This window comes from Macrotis lagotis, chromosome 1, assembly GCF_037893015.1.
Source record: "Macrotis lagotis isolate mMagLag1 chromosome 1, bilby.v1.9.chrom.fasta, whole genome shotgun sequence".
NCBI lineage: Eukaryota > Metazoa > Chordata > Mammalia > Peramelemorphia > Peramelidae > Macrotis > Macrotis lagotis.
The window spans coordinates 318,232,676-318,256,250 of record NC_133658.1 but is presented as its reverse complement, the minus strand read 5'-3'; positions in this window follow the sequence as shown (position 1 = coordinate 318,256,250).

Below are 23,575 nucleotides of genomic sequence, written 5' to 3'. Positions count from 1 at the left end.
AAATTTGTATGGCAAATACTTGAACTCCAGCCATTTTACAGATACATTTCTTGATCCTTTAGTATCCAAAGCACGAATTAGCATCCATAGGCAAGGTAACCTATATGATGGCTCTATGTTTGTACTATTATAAGTCAGTGGGCTTACTTTGAAGGGGGGTTCTCTTTTCCTCACCACTTCTATGTTTGTGGGGTTCAATGGCTCCAGATCATTGTTGCAGGTATTTGATTAACTAAATAGAAAAGACAGAGGATTCAACAGAACTTTTAAATGTCCATTAAAATACATTGCCTTTATGGAACCAAAACTAGATTACTGTAATATAGAAGAGATTTATTGAATTAACTTCAAACTAATCTCTAACAGAAAAACAAATGGTTTTTTGGTAAATAAAAATGCCCCTTGCATTTTCTGTCATTTTACTATGTCTCACTGGAACACTTATTGGGATTTTTGTAAATAAAAATATCCCTTGCATTTTCTGACATTTTAGGTGCACTGTGGCTCATTGAAACACTGAAATCTGGTGTCTCTTCAATAGTAGGATACTGGTTTAGTAGTGTTGTTTCAAAAACTCTAGTTACTTCTGCCTATCCTAAAGTCAAGAATAAGAACCAACCTTATTAATGAAGGGATCTGTAAAACTGTTGGCTTAAAATAGTTAATGAGCAGCAAGGTAAACTACAAAAAATTCTTAAATGAACTTTTCTGTTGCTTAAGATCTCTATAATGATTATATGATCCTTAGAAGTAAATTCTTTTGAGAAAAAGTATTTAGCTCCTAGGAGTTCAGTGAATAGAGTGCCAAACCTGGAGTCAGAAACATTCATCTAGATGTATGACACTGGGCAAGTCACTTAACCCTGCTTCCTCATCTGTAAAATGAACTGGAGAAGGAAACTGCAAACCACTGCAACTATCTTTATCAAGAAAGTTCCATATGGGGTCACAAAAGTCAGATATGACTGAGAAACAACTGTATAAGAACAAAATAATTTAGCTTATTAGATAGCTATAACCTTCTTGCCTAGCATTCAAGGTCTTTAAGGATCTAACCATAGCCAACAAAAACCATAACTGTGGTGGGGAGGTTGGGACTTTGATTCTAGTTGTTGGCAAAGCTTGCAATCTTTTATCGGTGCCAGAACAACTGAGCTTGGTATTTAATTAGAAAGTATACTTTAGGATAGTTTTACCCAAGGCGGTCTCCTCCTTGGGCTGGCTTTTTTATCATCATGGAGTAGGGGTCTCTGTCATAACCTTTTCCCATTCAACCAGCTAAACTAAAGGTATGTTTTGTGCCTTTTTCCTTGAACATATTTTGCGTTACTTGACTCAGAAACACAAATTTAAAGTTCTACAACCTAACCTTCCAACCATATCTATCACTGCCATTATCCCCTTGTTGCTAGCTTATTGATTTACTCTCTGCCTCAATTGAAAAGTGCTTTGTATACTTGCTAATGGCTCTTAGAGAAGTACTGTACAAATAACTGATGGTTGGTCAATATTTGTGGAATGCTTAGTCAATTGGGAGGTCAAATTTTTTTGTTCATTTGGATATTGTAGGTATTTACTAAGATATATTCTTGGTTGCCTGCGTGATTATTTTTTCTTTTTTAGATCCATATGTGCTTTATACACAAGAGTATATAAGATCATCTAAAGGACAACACTTTAAATAGGCACTTCAGGAATTTTTAACACTATTTTCAGGTGATGAAATTGAGGCCAAGGGAAGTTAAATGACTTCCTTATGGTCACATAGTTAATAGAAAGAATACAACCCAAAGTATTCTGACATATAGGTTCAACATTCCATCCTCAAGGCCACAGTTTTCCCTCTAAATTGTCTTTTTTTCAAATTGTGCTGTATCTTATATATAGTAATAACTTAATAATTGCTCATTGATCCAAGATATTGTCAAGGAATAACTTATTTATCTGACTTTTATAGGCAAATGTCAAGATATTTTCACCATAAAACAAATTCTCCATACTTTGTGGTGCTCTGGACCCTATCAAAGGAAGGTTCTCTATTGCTACAAATTTATTTTTGGTCAATTTAGCTCAGCATCAGAGTTATCCTCTGTTGGCAATTTTAGGCCATATTCCTGAATTAGATGTCTCATGAAAACTTCTTGCTGTGGCACTAGGTAAAATCAAAGTTCATTCTGATATGGAAATGATTGTCTCTTGAACCATAGTAAGAAATACGCATCATTTAATCTTAAGGCTAGTTAACATAACAGGGTGATTTTCTCTGCAATTCTCTTTCTACTTTTCTTTCTCCCAAATTTTATATTTCTTAGTGTGGCCAAGTATAAGGGTCCTTCCAGTAGGAAGTTTTTCCACACCTGATATGGTATTTATTTGAGCATAATTTACAAAGAAACATCTCCAAATACTCATATTTATAAATTATGTTCTCATTGCTTTGAGTACTGGAACACTACAAAAACTTCATGAGTGAAATCTCTAGCAATGCCAAAGAGATTGCTCTAACTATCCATCCTATGGACACTTGAAAAAAAAAACCTCATAATGCCTGGATTATGACATGCAGCTGGATGGACAGCCTACTGAGTTAGTACCCTAATATATTTATTTTGAAAAACAGATGCAGATAAACAATGAGTCTATCTCAGAATTAAATGGGAGGGAGAGAGTAGGCTAAATTCCATTTGGGAAATTGTACAGTATAGTCATTGAGCCCAAGGTATTCATTACTCATCGAACCCAGAAAACCCTCATCTTTTATATCAATATTCTCCCAGTGATGCCATATTGCTTAAACATTGAATCAGTTACATCATGACAGTGAGAAATAATAATATATACAATCACACTACAGCATTGCTACAGAACTGGGTAGATCTTACATGAAGAATTAGCTGAAGGGCATGCATAAGAATTGTACAAATGTGTGAAGGGATTTGGGTTTGTCCAGATATCAAAATCCCTTATTCTATATTCTAAAACATAAGGAATGCATTGATATCCTCATAAAAAATGTGGGTATCAGGACAAAGAAGAGCTCTTTTTTCCAAAGATGCTTTTGGGGTAAGATGGAAAGGATAAAGACTTTATCTCACACCTGAACACCATATGTCTTTGAGCACACAACAGGCACCTTTGTTTCTTTTGTTTATTTTCCCCCAATCTTAGGTGGATGAATATTCTGAGAAGGGAGTACCCAGAAGACAGAGAAAATCATCAGAGGTCCCATCATCAACCAGAGTTAGTATTAGTTTTCATCAGAATGAAAGTAGCTGATGACAGAAGAAGGGCCCATAGTTAGAGATGATCCTTCAAGGGATGGTGGCAGTTTCAGGGATCATGACCACTTGTGATGAAGAAAAGTACCTGGCACAGATTTTAAAAAAGAACTAATACTTGGAGCTCTGCAGATAGCTAAACTTAAGAGAACTTCAGAAGGACTCTCAAAAGAAGGATGAAAGACTTTCTTGGACACATGTAATCTCTGCACTTGTGCCTTAATGCCTATGTACATTAAATTTGAACCCCTTCTCCCCAGGGACCACAGACATTTCATGTGTTTAAAGGATGTGTAGTTCCATTTGGGGGGGGGATTGTCTTATAATAACTGTTTTTGTTATATTTTCTTAGAAAACCTCTTTTCTAAAAGCTAATGGAGTTTTGGTTGATGGATAATAGAATGCATATTGGGTAGGAGTTTGTGAATGACAGTTTTAGAAATCCCAGCAACTCAAGATTATCACTAGGGGGGAAATGAATAGTTTATTACTCCTCTGGAACCCAACCTAGCAATATGAATGTGAATCAGAGAGGCCATACAAAGGCAATGTTAAATATATTTTCAAAATTGGTATAAAATATTTTGTGCCACTTAAAGGGAGAGACAGACTGTTTTTTAGGGGTTTTTTTGCAAGGCAAATAGGGTTAAGTGGCTTGCCCAAGGCCACACAGTTAGGTAATTATTAAGTGTCTGAGACTGGATTTGAACCCAGGTACTCCTGACTCCAAGGTCAGTGCTTTATCCACTACGCCACCTAGCTGCCCCGAGACAGACGTTCTTTAAAATTAATTAATCAAATATTTATTAAGCACTTATAATATGAAAACACTGTACTAGTTGCTAGGAATATAAAGACAAAACATCCCTGACCTTAAATTCTTATAGTCTCCTGGGGACATATAACAGATACACTGTAAGTATACTCAAGAAGATTGTATAACCAACCAACAGGGATACTGAAGAGGGATGAGAAAGATGATACTGAAAATAGTTTAGATGAGATGATAGCTAAGATCCCTTTAAATACAGATTCTAATTTATGTAGCATTTAATTAAGTCAATCCAAAGACTGGCTTAAAGAAAAGAAAAAGACAAAAGAAAAAAGTGCAGGTCAATTTTCATGATGGCCCATGGCTGATACTGGAAGAGGAATTGAAAGTAAAGAGACACCTAGAGAGGTAGCAAGCAAGAGAAAAGAAAACTCAAGACTTGGTCAACAGTTGCAGAAGGAACCTTGCAGAAGGAAACTTACAGAAGGGCTCAGCACTCCAGTTCTGAGCCGATAGTATCTAGGGTCTAGCTTGAAAGCTATCCCAATCATCATATTCCATTTTAAGCTTTTACTCTCATCCAGAGTTTCCTCTGAGAAATCTCAGGCTTTAGCTTGAATGTAATTCATCTCTAGATCTTCACAGATATGGGTGAAAGGGTTCAGAACCATTGTATACTGCAAATATGGTAAAAATCTCAATGGGATCAATGTGTGATTTCCCTAATAAATAGGAAATAATATAATGACACCTCCACTAGGAATGATGTATACCATACCCTTCCTACTGATTTTTTTTAGTGCAAATCACTTCAAACTGCTCAACTAGATTGTGCAGTGGATAGAGTGCTGACCTTGAAATCAGGAAGACTCATCTTCCTGAGTTCAAATCTAGTTTCAGATACTTATTAGCTGTGTTACACTCAGCAAGTCACTTAGTCCTGTTTGCCTTAGTTTCTTCATCTGTAAAAGAGCTAGAGAAGTAAATGACAAATCACTTTATTCTCTTTGCTAAGAAAATTCTAAATGGGGTCATAAAGAGTTGCACACAACTGAAAGGTCACCTATCGATTTATGTTTAGTAATTTCAGGGATTATAGAGCCTGTAGATGCTAACAAATAGAATATCACTTGATTGGGAAAAAAGCTAAAGGCAAGTAATCATTAGCTACTGACAAAGATCAACAACATAATATTCAAGTTTGAAAACAAAGTAAATCTATTATCATAACAAAAATTTGTTGCATGTAAAACATATTTTAATATACATAATATATATTTGATATTTTAAAGGGAAAATATTACTAAATATCAATATTTTCTCAAGAAACAAAGTTTGGAAAAATATTCCTCTGGCCCTTGTGTCTTCAAGAATTCTTCCTAGATCCTCTTTCCATTGAAGTTCCTGCATAAGGTCAATTTGTAGACCAGTGGTAGGGAACATCTAGCACGTAAATTATTTGGTCATGGGCAACCACAGGTGGGATTCAAAATTTAATAAATCTAAGAACTTTTTAGGGGTTAATTAGTTAAATGTTTGATCAAATATAGCCTGCAAAAGATATTGTAAATATCCAAATTACCTTTGACAGAAAAAAAGATTCCCAACCCCTAGTCTAGACCTAGACCTGGACTAGACAAGGCAAGAGTTTTTCCTGAAAAATTTGGTTGTTCAAGGGATATTAAATCAATAGAAAACTGCTCCATATCTAGTAGTGGAGAAATTGGATAATTTATCTGTTTGCAAAATATACCCAGAGACTAGAGGGTACTGAGTCACTTACTGGCTGTAAGTGAGTTGGTTGGCCACCCTGATGAGATGGTCAAACTTGATGGACACTTCACCCAACTCTAGGCAAAAGGGAACACTTGACAGCTCTTAGAATGGTATCTACCACAGGTGTACAATTAATACATATTAGATTGACAGTTAAGCAAAAGCTGCAAGAACCAGACAATGACACAAAAACAGATATCAGAAGGGAAGAAGACTTTGCAACCATAACTCAACAACCAGTTCAAAAAATAAGAAGGGATTGAACTCAGAGACAGCTTATTTGCCTAATATTTCAATTGCAGAGATTCCTAGGGGAACACACCCCACAGAGTAGATTCACATTCCTAGCCAGCCAAGGTCCTCTGCTAGTCCACATTTAGGATGACAAGATTAAATTCTGATAAGGATTAGGATTAACCTGTAGTATAAACTACTATAGGTATAGAAACAGGCAGGTAAGTAAGCAGATCACAGGAGAGTTAGGAATGTCTGACTATTACTAGTCTGAAGAAATTGGATAAATAATGATAATAATATTTAGTCCTTCTTTCTTGACATCAAGGAAGTGATAACCTTGACAAGAACATAAATTGGATTTGAGTTAGGGGATGTTGTGCTAAATCACCAGCCTTGCTTTTTCCTACAGAACCCTCAGGGTCAAGTGGCCAGATATGAATCAGGACAATTGGAGATGACCTTGGAAGTGAGGTTATCAGAGTTAAGTGACTTGCCCAAGGTTAGTATTTAGTTCACATTTGAACTCAGACCTTCCTGACTCCAAGGCTAGTTCTCTATCCACTGCACCACCTCGCTGCATTTTTTAAAACATCTTTGAAGGAAGAAGCAGGCCAAGGGGAATGGGTTTAGTGCCATATGGCAAAGGGAATGACTCAAGAAAAATCCAGGGAGATAAATGGCTTAGAGAACAGGTAAAAGTAAGTGAATGCCTTAACAGTAAACTCAGTAAATGAAAGATAAACATCCAAAAGAGGAAATGGGGAAATAAAATTAAAATACTAAAAATTTTGAAGAATATGATATTGCTAGCTAGTAGGAAAAATATAATATGACTTGCCTACTTTGGAAAACTACTGTCATGGTATATATAAAATTGAACTACAGATGAACAATGACCGAGAAAGAAGAGACAAATTGACCTTATGACAGAAACTTTAGTGGAAAGAGGATCTAGGAAGAATTCTTGAAGACACAAGGGCCAGTGGAATATTTTCCAAACTTTGTTTCTTGAGAAAATATTGATATTTAGTAATATTTTTCCTCTTTAAAATATCAAATGTGAAATTCTCTATATTAAAATACTTTTTGCATGCAACAATTTTTTATGATAATAGATTTATTTTGTTTACAAAATGCTTAATCTCTCATTTATACTGGGCTATTGTGATATATCAAAGGACATACTATACATCCTTTGTTCCTTGTACCATCTGTTTAGTATTTCATTAATATACTTCAAATGTGTCCCATGCTCAGATTAGTTGGATGGAAAATTAGTTGGATGGAAACATGAAAATGGAACTTGATTTGAATAAAGAGCTAGCATTGATGCCATTATTGTGTTGGGAATTAGGGTCAGGATAGGTACTTCTCAATATATGAAAGTAAAGATTTTGATAAGATTGACATTATAAAAGAATTGTCTGAAAGAATAAAATATTATTTTCTATTTCCAGACATTATTCCATAAAATAGTTATACATGTAACCATAAAATAATGCTAATTTGTGCTCGTGCAGCATATAATTGCATGTAATTGCATGAGTTTATTGATGAACATATTAATTACTTTGTTTTAATATGTTTATAGTCTATGTTCAATTTGTTGTTGCTCACTTATGTTTCAATCGTGTCTAACTCTGCATGAAAGAAACTTTTGGAGTTTTCTTGGCAAAGATACTGGAATATTTTGTTATTTCCTTTTCCAGCTGATTTTACAGATGAAAAAAATGAGGTAATTAGGATGAAGTGACTTGTCCAGGACTATACAGGTAGAAGTCAGATTTGAACTCACAAAAATTCCTGGTTTCAAGCCCAGTGTTCTATTCTCTGAGCCAACTAGCTGCCTTTTGAATATTCATGGTGATTTATGCTTTTGCAGTAATTATGCATGTAAAGTCCTGAGCTTTTGCTTTAGTTTGCCCAGAATAAGACCTCCAAGTTCCTTTCCTGTCATCTTTCTCTGCTGCCTTTTACTAGCCTCCTTTTCTTCTCCATATTATCTTCCCCCAACTTAGGATTCATCCTTGAATCCTCTAGCTGTGATAGTTAAATTTTCATCTTCTCTTTCATGAAAGGAAGTCTCCTTGATATTTCTGGTTTATCTCCAAACTATTCCACCATGCTTCTGCATCTTTCTCTTTCAGTTCCCCTTTATGTGTTGTTTTTCCCTATTAGAATGTAGTCTTTGCGGGCAGGGTCAGTGTTTATGGCGATTGGTGCAAAATGGGAGTTTAATAAATGATCTATTTATCTACATTACTTTATTAGCCATGAGTAGTCTTGCCATATATTATATTGTTGCTATTTCTTCACATTTTGTTCTTAAGTAGTCCTATTGATGTCAATATTTTAAAAACTTGTATACATTTACTTTTGTTCTGTATCTGTAGATAGGCATATAAATTTGTGATATGTACATGTATTGTATCCTGTATATATTTTAAACATGCAATTACTGACACAACCTGTCAAGCAAGGCTTCGTACTATGTATTTTTATTTCTTTTTTGGTTTTTGTTTTTGCAAGGCAATGGGGTTAAGTGACTTGCCCAAGGTCACACAACTAGGTAATTATTAAGTCTGAGGTCAAATTTGAACTCAGATTCTCCTGACTTCAGGACTGGTGCTCTATGCACTGTGCCATTTAACTGCCCCTGTACTGTGTATTTTTATATATGAGCATGTTCATGTGCAGTTACAATGAATGGTGCCCTACTATGATTATCTGGGATTCTAGGTTAATCATTCCTTTATTATTAAGTGTGGATATTTATGTTGATTCTAGGATGTATTGTACTATAACTGATTTTGAAAGGGACTATAAAATCCCAAACCCTGGGGGAAAATGAATCAGTTAGTGTCTCTGCATCTTGAAAAAATGGTATGATGGACTGTGACATTCCTCTTGTTAGAATGGAATCTTGGCCAGGTTGCTATTTTGAGTAAAAGTGTACCAGGGTAAAAAGAGAGTCCTGCCATAAGAAATTTAGTTTTTAGTTTCACTCAGGGTTAGAAAGGATGCAACATGAAAACACTAAGTGGAAGGAGAAAGAAAGGGAGAGTAGCAGGTGTTTTGTAACTCAGACTGAGGACTGAATGTAGACAGCTGACTGAAGTGGCAAGAGATTTACTTCAAAAGTTTTATGTTCTTTAAATGTGCTCATAATTTTTTATTTAATTGCTAATTTAAAGCGAACTCAGTCTAGATAAAAATAAAACCAATCAACTGTTTTTGGATTCATGTATGTCTTAATTTCAAGTAGGAGATTTTTAAGTGAGAAAGAGACAGAGAATGGTCTGTGGCACATAGAGGGAGCTACAGAGAGGACAGACATTCTTTTTCTGACTGTTCTAGTGGGAGAAATTCTTTTCTGTAGGTCCCTAAACTAAAATCATTAGAGAATATTATTGTTTTATTTATTAATTTTAAAAATTAACTTTTCAAAAGGAAAAACTAAACTTTTTTGTCTTTTCTAGGTTAAGAATGTCAGAATGTGATTTTGCTGTCTGGGAGAATGCTCTACTATTAACTTATGTTGTGATTAACTCTGTTTTTCCCCCACACATGCTGGTGGAATAGGTCTGGCAGAGTGGGAAGAGAACTTGGGAGGAATCTGGCATTCCATATTCCAAGGGTGGGGGCCAGAGGAAAGAGTGAATACCACTTCCTTCCTTCAGTATTATAGCAAGTGAGGTTTTTGTTTTCTTTTCAGTCAGAAAGACACATAGGGCTACATTAAAAACACATTGCAACAAACTTTTATCACATTGATCAGTTTTACCACCAAGTATGTCCCCTCCATAGTGATAGGGGGGAGATAGAAATTTGAATAATTCAATCAATTAATTGTTCAATAATCAGTCACATTTATTAAGCATCTATTCTATGCTAGGCATAGAACCATTTGATTTCTTGGTCATTATTCAGTCTGAATTTATTTATTTATTTATTTTCTTTTTGAAGGTTATATGCTGAATCATTTATTTATTTATTTAGACTTTAAGAAATAAAACAAATATTTTCATAAAATATATGATATATTTATTTATATTATTGAATTATATATTGAAATATATATTTCATAAAATATATTGTTATTATATCAATAGAATTGTCTATTCTATGAATAGAAAAAAGATAATTGTACATGAAATTGCAAATCTATTATGTACAGCTTGCTATTCCTTTTAAGTATATAATAAAATCACATGATATCTTTATTATATATGTAAAAGGAATAGCAAGCTGTATATAATAGATTTGCAGTTTTCCCCCTTTTATCCCCCTCTCACATTAGAGATGGCCACACACACACACACACACACACACACACACACACACACACACACACACACACACAGTCCGCCAATTTTATACATACTTCTATTTATCTATTTATCTATTCTTCCTTTGGATGCAGATAGTGTCTTTCTTCATAGGTCTTTTGTAGTTAATTTGGGTATTATTTTCATGTTTGTTTATAGTAGCAGAAGTGTGGAGGAGGTTAACTACTAGTCATCTTGTTAGACTCTTTCCCCTTACACTGAATTATGTTTAGAGGTAGGAGTTCAGGTTTTATAAATTCTGTTGCAAATCTCATTATCACATAAAGTTTTCAGGATTTCTTTCCAGAGTTAAAAAAAAATAGTTGGTATTTACAAGTAACTTTAGTTTAGTTTAGTTTAGTTTAGTTTTTTTCAGAAGTAAGATAATGACTGTTCAGTACTTAGCTAAAGTGCAATATATATCAATTCACAAACAAGCATTTATTTAGGGCTTTCCTTTCCAAATGCTAGGAATACAGATAAAAGGGAAATAGTTCCCTTCCCTTAAGAAACATATTCTAATGGAGGAAACAACAAGTACATATGTTCACCCAGACAAAAAGAATACAAAATAACTTGGAGAGGAAATGTACTTGCATCTGTGCAGGATGGAAAGCAAGCAAGACAACGTACAAAGTGGGCTTGAGCTTGGAAAACACCAGATTTTCCAAGAGGTGGAACATGGTGGACAGATACAGATTTGGGAGGGGAAGTAATAAATGTGTGGAAAATCTTTGGAAAGAAAATCTAAAAAATCTCTATGTGGTAGTGAGACTTTCAGCAGGATTTATATCTGTAAAAAGAATTGAGAAGGGCAGAGTATTGGCTAAGGGATATTTACTCAATCAATAAATATTTATTGTGCATCTACCATGTGAAAGGTTCTGTGTTGAGTGCTGCTGGGGTTGAAAGACAAAAATAGAACAGCTTCTGTCCTCTAGAAGCTTATATTCTATCAGAGGCAAGATGTCTATGCAGTTATGTGTGTATACACACAAAAATATACACAAAATACTCGTGGGAGCAAGACATTAGCAGCTTGATGGTATCTGAGATCCTGAAGGAGGGTTAAAGATCCTAAGGGGGGAGGGAAGAATTTATCACAGAGGTGTTTATATTTGATCCTGGAGGTAACAGGAAGTTACTGCAATGTATTAAGTAGGAGAGTGAGATTACTAGATCTAGACTTTAGGAAAATCACTTTGGCAGCTAGAGAATGGATGGGGGAGGGGAGCTACTTAAAGCAGAATTAGGAAGTTATTGTAATGGTCCAGGGGAAAGGTGATTGGGACCAGAACTAAGGTGGTATCAGGATGGGTAATGAGAAAGGGTTGAATTGGTAAGGGTTGTAAAGATGGAAATGGAAAGGTTTATTAACTAGATGCATGAAGTAGGAGAGTGTAAGAAGTTAAGAATAATACTGAGTTTAATGAGCCCAAGATAATGAAAAGATTTTGGTGATCTTTACACTAATAGAGATGTTGTGGAGAGGCTTATTGAATTTGAATTTCAAGATGAAGTTCTGTAACCAGAGCAAATGAAATTCTTTTTTTTTTTTTAAAGTTTTTGCAAGGCAATGGGGTTAAGTGGCTTGCCCAAGGCCACACAGCTCGGTAGTTATTAATTATCTGAGTCCGGGTTTGAACTCTCAGGTAGTCCTGACTCCAGGGCCGTTGCTCTATCCACTATGCCACCTAGCTGCCCTGCAAATGAAATTCTGATCAATTTTGAGTCATATTTGCTTAAGCAATTCATTAGCTTTTAGATTATTCATATATTTTTGGATGTAAAGTAAGATATCATAGCTGTATTGACCCAAAGACTTGCAAAACTTTTAATGCTCTTGTGATTTTAGCTTTAAAAATTAAATTGAAGTGACTTGAACATGCCAAGGGCAGAATAACTCTTTATACATTATTGTTTTAACTAAGAACACAATGCTAGTCCTCTCAAAAAAATCTCCATATTGATTTTGTCTTTAGTGATTTGACCTGATGGGAAAGAAGAAACTTCATTATTTAGGCTAAAAAGTTGTATATTTAATTACCATCATCTTCAGTAACTGATTTTTTTGTAACACAAAATTCTTCTGACAAAAGCCCCTTTCAAATATTATTTCTGTTCAATTTTTTTATTTAAAAATAAAAATTTCCAAAAAATCATTTTTTTGTAGTGTTGGGGTGATGGTTTGTCCAGTTCTCATTTACTCATGGCCTCTTTCTCCTAATAATTTTTTCTTGCATGCCTGATATTTTTGAAAGCCTTCTTTGTCATCCAAATCATCTTCATGCCAGGGCTATCCATTGCCTCAAATAATGTATGTTACATTGCCCTGAAAATCTTTGATTGCCTTTTATGAACTCTCTTGAGACTTTGGAACAAAGCAGTTTTTTTTATTTATTGATTTTGTATTGACTACTTTTTAAAAAATTGTACTTTTATTGCTTATAGATTCATATCCTGTCTTACCATTAGGACTCACTCTAGCTCTCTGAAAAGAGGCAGAAGGAGAAGTGATTGCCCTTCATTAGAAATGATTGCATATATGTATACATATATATTCATCTAATACACTGGATTTGAAGTCTGAGACCTGGTTTTGAATCCCAGCTCTGCTAATTGCCTTTGTGACCTTATTAAATCACTAAATGTCCCTGAGTTCCAATTTTCTTATCTATGACATGGTGGTGGTGATTATGACTGAGATTTTACCTAAGATCTCTTTCAACTCTAAATTTATGATTTATTGACTTGAATATAGAAGTAACAATTTAATCCCATCCAATAAACATTTATCAAGTCCATTGTCCTAGGTGCTAGGAATACAAAGACAAAAACAAAAAACCCAAACCCTAAAACCAAACCAAAACCAGTCCTTGTCCTCAAAGAGCTTACATTCTGCTGGGGATATAATATGTTTTATCCTCTGCTTAAAGCAGAGGGAGAGAACACCAGTTGTGGAGGGGGAACAGAAAAGTGACTTGTAAAAAATGGCACAGAGGCTAAACCATGAAGTAAACAAGTCCTTTAGTAATCTCCAGAAGCAGAACAGACAGCTCTGCATATGCAGCATGATCTCTGTTACAATATGATATGATAATCTTTCCTTTTAATTATATGCCACTGTTTGTTCAGCCCTTCTTCAACTAATGGACATGGGTAAACATATGAGCCCTTATTCATGAAATGATTACAGATTTCTCTGAGGAGGTTCCCAGGTTAGATGGGACTCTTGCAATGTTATCTGTCATTAGGAGTAGATCCTTCCTTTCCTTTTTCTCCTATTCCCTCTATCTAAAGAGAATCTTTCTCCTTTTTGATATCTCCTTTATGATGCTATTCGACACGATGTGTTTCCCTATTTTATGCTTCACTTGATGACACTACTCAGCAGGTAGTCAAATTCCCTCATCTTAGTATTTGTAACTGTTGTACAATCCTGTATAACTTTTATAGATTCACACTAAATAGATCATTTATTTATTTATTTTTAAAATTTTATTTATTTTTTTCCAATTAGAAACAAAGGTAGATTTCTTCATTCATTGTTTTGCAAACTTTTGAGTTCCACATTTTTCTACAACCCTCCTTCCATGACAGTGATAATATAAATTGTTCATATATAATCAGGTTAACATAATTCTATATTAGTCACATGTGAAAAAGGAATTATAATCAAGCATGAGAAAGTAAGAAAAACCATAAAAGAAATATTTAAAAAGTGAACATAGCTTGGACAAGAATGTCATTTTCTATAATAGGACTCTTAAGATTGTCTTTTATCACTGAATGTTGAGAGGAGATGCAACCATCATCGTTGATTATCTCACAAATGCTGCTGTTAGTATGTACAATGTTCTGGTTCTGTTCACTTCACTCAGCATCAGTTCATACAAGTCTTTTCAGGCTTTTCTGAAGTCTGTCCTCTTATGATTTCTTTCTTTTTTTTTTAAGGATTTTGCAAGGCAAATGGCGTTAAGTAGCTTGCCCAAGGCCACACAGCTAGGTAATTATTAAGTGTCTGAGGCCGGATTTGAACTCAGGGACTCATGACTCCAGGGCTGGTACTCTATCCACTGTGCCACCTAGCCGCCCCTACCATAATGTATTCTTGATGAAGCCATGCCACATCTTTGTGATCAGTCATTCCTTTCCTAGGTGTTCCTTTATGTTTAATAATATATTCTAGAATTTTACAAGAAATCATCAAATTTATTGATGTATAGTTTACAGACTCCATATCTTCTCTCCATACGTTATCTTATAATTCTCAAATAACTTGTGAATTATGATTATATATAATGTATTATATATATATATATATATATATATATATATGATTATGTGTATTAGTTTTATCTCCCACTAACCTAGTAAACGATCAGCTTAAGAGGAAGACTTGATAGTGTCTTATTTAAACTCTCACCTCTAGGGGCTAGCACAGTACTCTGCACATAGTAGGTTCTTGATGAAAGTTTGTTAACTAAATAGCCTGTCATTTTATATGAAATGGTATTGTAATTTAAATATAGTATTTTAGCTGAGATGGCATGCCAAGCTGTTCATCTATTTTAAAAGAGAGTCACTAGGAAAAGCTGATTTAGTTAGCAAAAAGCCAAAGTGGCTTAAATTGTTATAATAGTAATTTTTTTATCCAAGTAAGGTAGATGAGTTCTTTTCATTAAGTGAAACAAAATTAGTTTGTCCACAGGTGCATTTTAATACTAAATCCTGTATGGTTATAATGATAGCACCTGCTTTCCATTTACTTGCAAATCTAATCACATAATTTAAATGAATTCCTCACTTCCTATTTGATTTTGGCCCTAGTTAAGTCATTTACAGACAGCTGGGAAAAAGATATTTTAAAGGTTTTTTTTGTTTTTTTTTAAAGAGCTGCCTTTCAAATAGTTGCATGTTAAAATGCAGAGATATTAAGAATTTTAGTTTTGATCTGTTTAATTCAAATAACTAGCAATGCATCTTCCAGAAATTCAAGTTAGAATTTATTCTTAAGTAAGATGGAAGTAACCTGGATGAATCAGATAAAATTTAAAATTATGGAAAACTGAAGTTGGTAGTAGATTTGACAGTTATACTACAGAGACAAAATATATTTGCTTAACTAAGAAAATCAAGGGATAAGATAGCTGTAATAAGATCAGACATGTTTAGACTTCAAGGTTCTGTGATATCTTTGGTTTGGGAATTCCCACTGATATCCATTGCAACCCCTCTGTGACTTAGTAAGACGTCCTCAAGAATTTCAGTGGCTGGAGCTAACCAACTGGTGATGAATGAGGCTGCTTCTTAAGAGGAGATAACTGGTATGTTTTCTGTAGTGTATCAGAATTTAAGAGATTTGTCAGCATTTGCGATCCTTTGTTATTATCTAGTCATTTCACACCCTGTGATCCTTTTAAAAGTTTTCTTGGCAAAGATACTGAAGTGCTTTTTCCATTTCCTTTCATACGCTATTTTGCAGAGGGGGAACCTGAGACATACAGGGTGAAGTGACTTGCCTAAGGTCATACACCTAGCAAGTGTCTGTGGCCAACTTTGAACTCAAGTTCCTCCTCACTTGATTATATGCCAATGGTCCCAGGAAAAAGGCTGCTAGTCATGGTTGCCTAGGATAACAGATCAATCACCTTTGGTCAATCACCCTGTTCACATCTGAAGCTCCTATAACTTGATGTGCTCTGTTGATACACCTTTGGAGACCCCAATTCCTTCATGACACAATGAGGCATTATATTAAAACTTTAGTGAAGGAAAATAATATACAAAATTAAATTTATATTCCAGTATATAAGAATCCTGGAGTCAGAAGGGACCTTAGAGGTGAGCAGATTTGGCTCCTTGTCTGGTTGTTGAATTTTCTCTTTATCATTCCTAATATAGTCCACATCCAATTCCTATTTGAAAACCTCCAGTCAAAGGGAACTCATTCACTCAAAAGGCAGTTCATTCCATTTTTGAACAATTATGGTTAGTAAGTTCTTCCAAGACTAGAATCTTATAACTGCTAGTCATTTGTCTTGCTTCTTGCTTCTTGAGCTACACATAATAATTATTGAATAAATTAAGTTACCTAGGTTCAAATTCAAGGAAATACCTTTTGGGAGAAGTTTTACACAAACCTAAGATAGGGAACAGTTGTTGAAATATGAGTACTGAGTTATAATCATCTTGGAGTGAAAATACATACCCACTGAAGGCAGGGAGAAAATCTCAACACTCTTGAAAAATCTTTAGTAACCATTCTTTTTTATTTTTATTTTTTATTTTTTAGGTTTTGCAAGGCAAATGGGGTTAAGTGGCTTGCCCAAGGCCACACGGGTAACTATTATTAAGTGTCTGAGGCCAGATTTGAACCCAGTTACTCCTGACTCCAAGGCCAGTGCTTTATCCATTGCGCCACCTAGCCACCACTAGTAACCATTCTTTTTTAAATTTTTTTTTGCTTTTAGTTTTCACAAGGCAATGGAGTTAAATGACTTGCCTAGGATCACATAGCTAAGTAATTATTAAGTGTCTGAGGTCCTCAGACTCAGGTCCTCCTGACTTCAGTGTCAGTGCTCTAGTCATTTTACCACCTAGCTATCCCAACCATATATAGTTCTAAGTGTTTAGGGTGCTATAGAGTGTTGGATGTCTTTCAGAATATTAATCTTCAGAAAATTTATTAGGTGTTAGAAGAATGGATGGGTTTATTGGATAAACAATTATAATGGGAAAGCTTGGTTCAAAACTTTCCTGGGATCTTCCTTTAAGTTTAAATTTAAAAAATTAAATTAATAAGAATCCAACCAAAGTGGCAGAGTAGGGAGAAAAAGTAAGAATCCAGCTCCATTCCCACCCTTAGCCTCCAGTTCACAACTCAGTTCCTGATTATCATACTTGCTCAGACCATGGGCAAAGAGAAGGCAGCTCTGTCGCACTGATTCTGCCTGGGGGAGGAAGGGATAGATCTCAGGCTCAGCTCCTGGGGTGAAGAAGGGTCCTTGCCATGATAGCTCTGATAATGCATACCAGAGGAGGGAAGACATGGAACTCCACCTCTGGGTAAGGATCACTCATATCATCCCCAAGAATGGGAAAACAAACATAAAAGTCTTTTTATGCTTCCAAGACATAAATCCAAAAGAGTAGATTAATTCCAAAACTCATACAAACAAAAGATAATCACACCTTGCCAATAAAATTAATTAGAATTCCTAAAAGAAATTATTTGAGATAAAAAAATTATTCAAGTTTAAAAAATGATGTTATAGATGAAATGAGAGTGAAATAAGAAAGAATCAGAGAGGAAATAAGGGTTATGGAAGAGAGACTTGGGAGTTTTTTGTTTTTTTTTCTTTTGCAAGGCAAATGGAGTTAAGTGGCTTGCCTAAGGCCACACAGCTAGGTAATTATTTAGTGTCTGAGGCCGAATTTAACTCAGGGACTCCTGACTCCAGGGCCGGTGCTGTATCCACTGCGCAACCTAGCCACCTAGCTGCCCCTGGAAGAGAGACTTGGAAAGAGAATTAGCAGCTTAGTCTAAGAGGTACAAAACCTCATTTCAAGTAACAGTCTCTCTGAAAATTAGAATGAGCCAAATGAAATTATTGACTCCATGAAATTTTAAATCAAATATTAAAACAAAGTCAAAGATTGACAAAATAGAAGAAAATATAAGTTTCCACATAGCACAAATAATGGACCTAGAAAACAATTAGGCTGAAATCCTTAGCCAAAAAAACCTCTTCAATACCCATATTTTGAGAAATCTTAAAAGAAAACTGTCCAGATCTCTTAAAATTAGAATACAAAGTGAAAATAGAAAGGATCTACTGATCACTTCCAGAAAGAAACTGCAAAATTACAAAAATCCCAGGAACATTACAGCCAAAAGCCAAAACTTATAGGTGAAGGATAAAATAATATAAGCATCCAAAAGAGAAAGAACCAAAGAACCAGTGTCAGGCTCACACAAGATTTATTAGTGATCACTATAAAGAAGTAAAGAACATGGAAAAAAATTTCTAAAAAGCAAAAGATATAGGCCTACCATTAAGAATAACTTGCCCAGAAAAACTGAGTATAATCTTCTAAGGGGGAAAAAGGATCTCCAATGTCATTGATCAGCATTATTGATGAAAAGACAAGACCTAAGTATAAAGTCTGAAACCAACTTATGTTTCAAGAGAAACATAAAAGGTAAATAAAAGTGAATAATTAGAAGGGATAGTGTGCATCTTAATAGGGTAGAAGTGATACAAAGATTTCATCAGAATCATAATGTCATCAGTGATCAGGGAGTCAAATAAGACAAGAGACCTGAGGGTGGTTTTGTTGTCTTGATGACCTTAGGAGAAGAAAGGAAAGGGAGGAAAAGGGATAGAGGTAGCAATAAAAAAGGGGAGGAAGGATGGGAGGGGTACTTGTCTCACATAGGCAAGGTACAAAATTAGAAGTCTATGCAATGGGGGTGGCTAGATGGTGCAGTGGATAGAGCACCGGCCCTGGAGTCAGGAGTACCTGAGTTCAAATCCGGCCTCAGACACTTAATAATTACCTAGCTGTATGGAGGATAGAATAAGGGTAGATTTAGGGAGAAATTAATAAAATAAACGCTGGTGGGTAGTTGTGGTAGTGGGAAGACTATGAAGAGGGGGTGTAAAAGGAAAGAAAGAGAAAGAACATTTGATAAACAGGGGGTAAAAGGGGGAAAGGACAGGAAAAAGTGTGAGACTAGGATGGTGGGAAATAATTAATGTTCATAACTGTGAATTTGAATGGGAAAAACTCACCTAGAAAAGAAGAGGATAGCAGAATAAATTAAGAAGCAGAATCCAACAATTTCTTATTTACAAGTAATTCATTTGAAACAAAGACAGACAGATAAATTGAAAGGATAGAACAAACTCTATTATGCCTTAGATGAATGAAAAAAAATCAAGGAGAAAGAGTATGATTTTAAAGACAGCAACTGCAAAAATAGACAATTAAAAGACATAAACAGGGAACTACATGTAACTGAAAGATATAATATAAAATGAATTAACTTACATATTAACAAAGCTATACCAAGTGGTATAGCAATTAAACACTTAAAGGAAAAATGGAATGAATTGTAAGGAAGACATGCATGAAGTGATGCAGAGTGTAGAATGGGAGAAAGACTTATACAATAATGATAATTTTTTAAAAAGATAAATAACTTTGAAAGCCTTAAGAACTCCTATAAAAATGACCAAGCATGATTCCAGTGAACCAGTGATGAGATATGCTTCTCTTGTCCTTCCTGAGACAGAGAGGTGTTAGACACAGAGTGAAGGAGTCATGTACTTTTTAGATCCAGGCAATGGGACACATTTTGGCTTGATTATGTACATTAGTGACAAGAATTGTTTTTGCTTACAGTGAAGAAGTGGGAGGGAGAGAAAATTGAATTTTGGTTATTGAAAAAGTAAAATGAAAATGAAAAATGTAAACTTTTTGACAGGAAAAAATATAAGTGAATAGCATAGAATAGTCTTTTTATATAGGTTATCACCTAAGTCTGTCTTTCCCAAGCTTCTATTAGTGTTTTATTCAGATGTTTAGCTGGACAATTCTTTACTTTTTAATTTTAAGTGTTCCTCATTATCAAGTTTGTACCTCACCTTTATTTCCAAATGTACTTTTCCCCACTCCCTTAATCAGTAGACCATCCCCATCCCTTGTAACAAAGAATTTTTCTTTAATTGAGGAAAAATAACAGTTAAAAAATAACTAAGCAATCTATTAACTATGACAGTGTGAGTATACTCTACACCCAGAGTTCCCACCTCTTTAGTGAAGGGAGGGAGGTAAATTTTCCCAGCTCTTCTTCATGGCTAGGTTTGCTCATTTTGATAATCTCACACAATTCAGTTTCACTTTTGTTGTTGCTCTTTTCATTTCCATAGTTATAATCATTAAGTAAGAAGATTTTTGGCATCTGCTTACTTTGCACAAGTCTTTTGAATAGAGAATTTTTGTAGTTTTTGTTTTCTCCCCTCTTGCTATTATATTCAAGTGTTCATAAACTCCACAAATTCAGAAACCCTGGTACATCAGCCATGAAGGGTTAGAAAAATGTTCATAATATGTCTGTTTATCTCTGAAATGTTCAGTAAGAGTCCAAAACTGAAGAATATTGATTTCACTCTAAATAAAATAGAAATGATAGCTTTTAGAGTTTGAAGAGGTATATATTTTATTTTGTTTTGTTTTTTGTATTCCTTACTGTTTCAGAGGATGTCCTTAGATGTTGCAGTGGACAGAGTGCTGGCCCTGAAGTCAGGAGGAACCAAGTTCAAATTTGGTCTTAGACATGTAACACTTACTAGCTGTATGAACTTGGGCAAATCACCTGATTGCTTCACTGCCAGGGCCATATCCAGTCATCCTGACTCTTCTCTGGTCCTAGATGGTTCTGGAAGGGAAAGTGAGGTTGGTGACTTAGCCACCCCTCATTCAAATATAATTCACCTGCATGTTTTAGGATCACTTTCCTTGATGTCATAGTCTTCTTTAAAAATGAAGGACAAATTATCACAACCTAGTGAAAAACACAAGATCCTAGGATCTTCTTTAGACTTAACTAAACTAGCAGGGACCAGGCAGTCAATCTATCACCCAGACCAATAAGGACATCTGGTCTAGCTTGGTTAGACATACCTTGTATTGTTCTGGTTTAGCTTTTGTAGAACTGAGGATCATTCATTGGGGAGGCACAGGAGGAGGAATTTTATAGCACACATTAGACATGGCATCAGTCCTAAATATTTCTTTAAAGCAGGGGTGTCCAATCTTTTAGCTCTTCTGGGTCATTGCCCAACAAAAAATATCCCTCAAAGGTTACATACAGAATTCAATATCCATACATGATACAATATCTACAACGCCAACGAGTACAACTACAAATGTGGTCAAAACAAATACAACATGGGGCCATAGAAATGGACCTCAAGGGTAGCAAGGAATCTTGCAGGTTGGACACACCTACTTAAAGGATCTCAGAGTTGCAAGGGACCTCAAAGTTTATCAATATTAACTGATCCCTGAACATACATCTCTTTAATTTGTCCAATAAATGGTTATCCATGACCTCTAGTGAGGAGGACCAAACATTCCCCCCTCCCAGTCAAAGTTACCCATTTTACTTTGTGATAGTTTTAATTTAATTATTTTTTTTATTTTTGCAAGGCTATGGATTAAGAGACTTGCCTAGGTCACACAGTTAAATAATTATTAAGTGTCTGAGACTGTATTTGTACTCAGATCCTCCTGACTCCAGGGTCAGTGCTCTATTCACTGTGCCACCTGGCTGCCCTTAGCTTTAATTTTAACTAAGTTTTCTAGCAAACCTGGGCAGACTTGAGTTTTCTTTGATTTTTTCCTGGCATTTTCTACCTGGACAGGGCTTGGTGACAACAGGTAATACAGAGACCATAACTTAGCTGCTAAGATTATTATAAAAAGAATCACTGAAAGATTATTAAGTGTATGCTGAGTAGGACATTTAAAATAGAGAGACTACAGATTGTTCCATAACATTGTCCTGGCAAAGACAAGCAGAGAAACTTGACAGATATAGAGCATGCAGCTTGGGCAGGAGGACAGGGGAAGGTATATCATGCCACTTGCACCCGTCATATGTTTCTGGGCTGTGGGCTATGGACACCTAGATGTTGGCATGCTGTAACTCAATCAGAGAAAGAGATGGAGAGGGTATGGCAAGGTGCTAAGCAGATATGTGAGGAGAAGACAAACTGATGCTGTTGGGAGGAAGGAAAGCATCTGTCTGTGGGTGAAGATCAAAGATATTCCTGGACCTGTATCCTCTGATGGTCTACTTGATAAGACCCTGAGTGCTCCTTAAGGATCACTTGGGGGTTGTCTGGCACTATCCAGCTGAAGGATGAGACAGGAGAAAGGGGAGATTTTTCAGATTTTTATAGAACAGAGTAGTCAGAAAGTTGGTTTTTATATCTTTTTTTAGTAAAGATTTTTTGGATGAAGCAGCATGGAAAAGTGGTTTAGAGTCTTGGATTTTTGACTCATGACTTAGTTTCAGATCCTGGCCTTGGCACTTCCTATTTGTGTAATGTCAGGCAAGTCACTTATCCTCTGAGAGAGCCTTGTTGAGTCATTGATAAAAATATTAAACATTGCAGGACCAAGATTCCATAGAGGGATTTGACTAGTGGATTACCTTGAAGGTACTTTCCATTTCTTAATCCACAATCCTAAATGCTCCAATCTATGTGAATATGTTATCTTTAAACTCCTATGAAGTTGGGAGGTTGAGAAGTCTCTTAATGGGGACAAATGTGAACCAATTATGATAAATTTATTAATGGATTTTATATTTTAAACTCTTGTTACTGTTTGTTCTTTTTTCTTGAAGACCAATGACAACACAAGGGTAATGTCTTAAATTCTAGATTGAGCTAAGAAAAACCAGGCATATACTGACAAAAATCTGGGAAGGCTTTCTGGTCTACCCAGAGGTGTTTTTGCCTCACCAATGAGATTGATCCATTGCACAAACTCAGGTGCATCACCTAATGGCTGCTGCAGAGACTGCAATCTCTGAAGTTTTTCCAGATCATTCCTCTGGGAGGCATTGCATTGCTATTAATGCATATTTCTTTTCTTCTTTGGTGCCTGTAAAAGGTATATGTATATCCAGTAAAGAATAAAATTAACTATCATCAGCAGCCGATATCTTACAGTTGTTTCTTAAATCCGTACTACTCTTTGTGTCTCTGTCTTTTTCTCTCTATTTCTGTCTATCTCTGTCAATCAGTCTCTCTTGCTGTCTCTGTCTCTCTGAGTCTGTCTGTCTGTCTCTCTTTGTCTCCCCCTACCCCTTCTCCCCGCTCTAATCTGCTTCTTTGGAACTTCTAGCCAACACTCCTAGTTCTGATCTCTAGAACCTAGAACAATCTATTCCCTCTTTTACATGACAGTATTCAAAAACTTCTTTAATTTACTCTAGTTAGCCTTTCAACTAAATCATTACACTTCATGATATGGGGCCCTTCACTATACTGGTTACTCTCCTCTGTATTACCTCCAATTTATTAATTCTCTTCCTAAAATCTTGGACCTAGAACAGAAATTTCCTCAAGGGTGTAACAAGGGTAGAGTAGAGAAGTACTGTA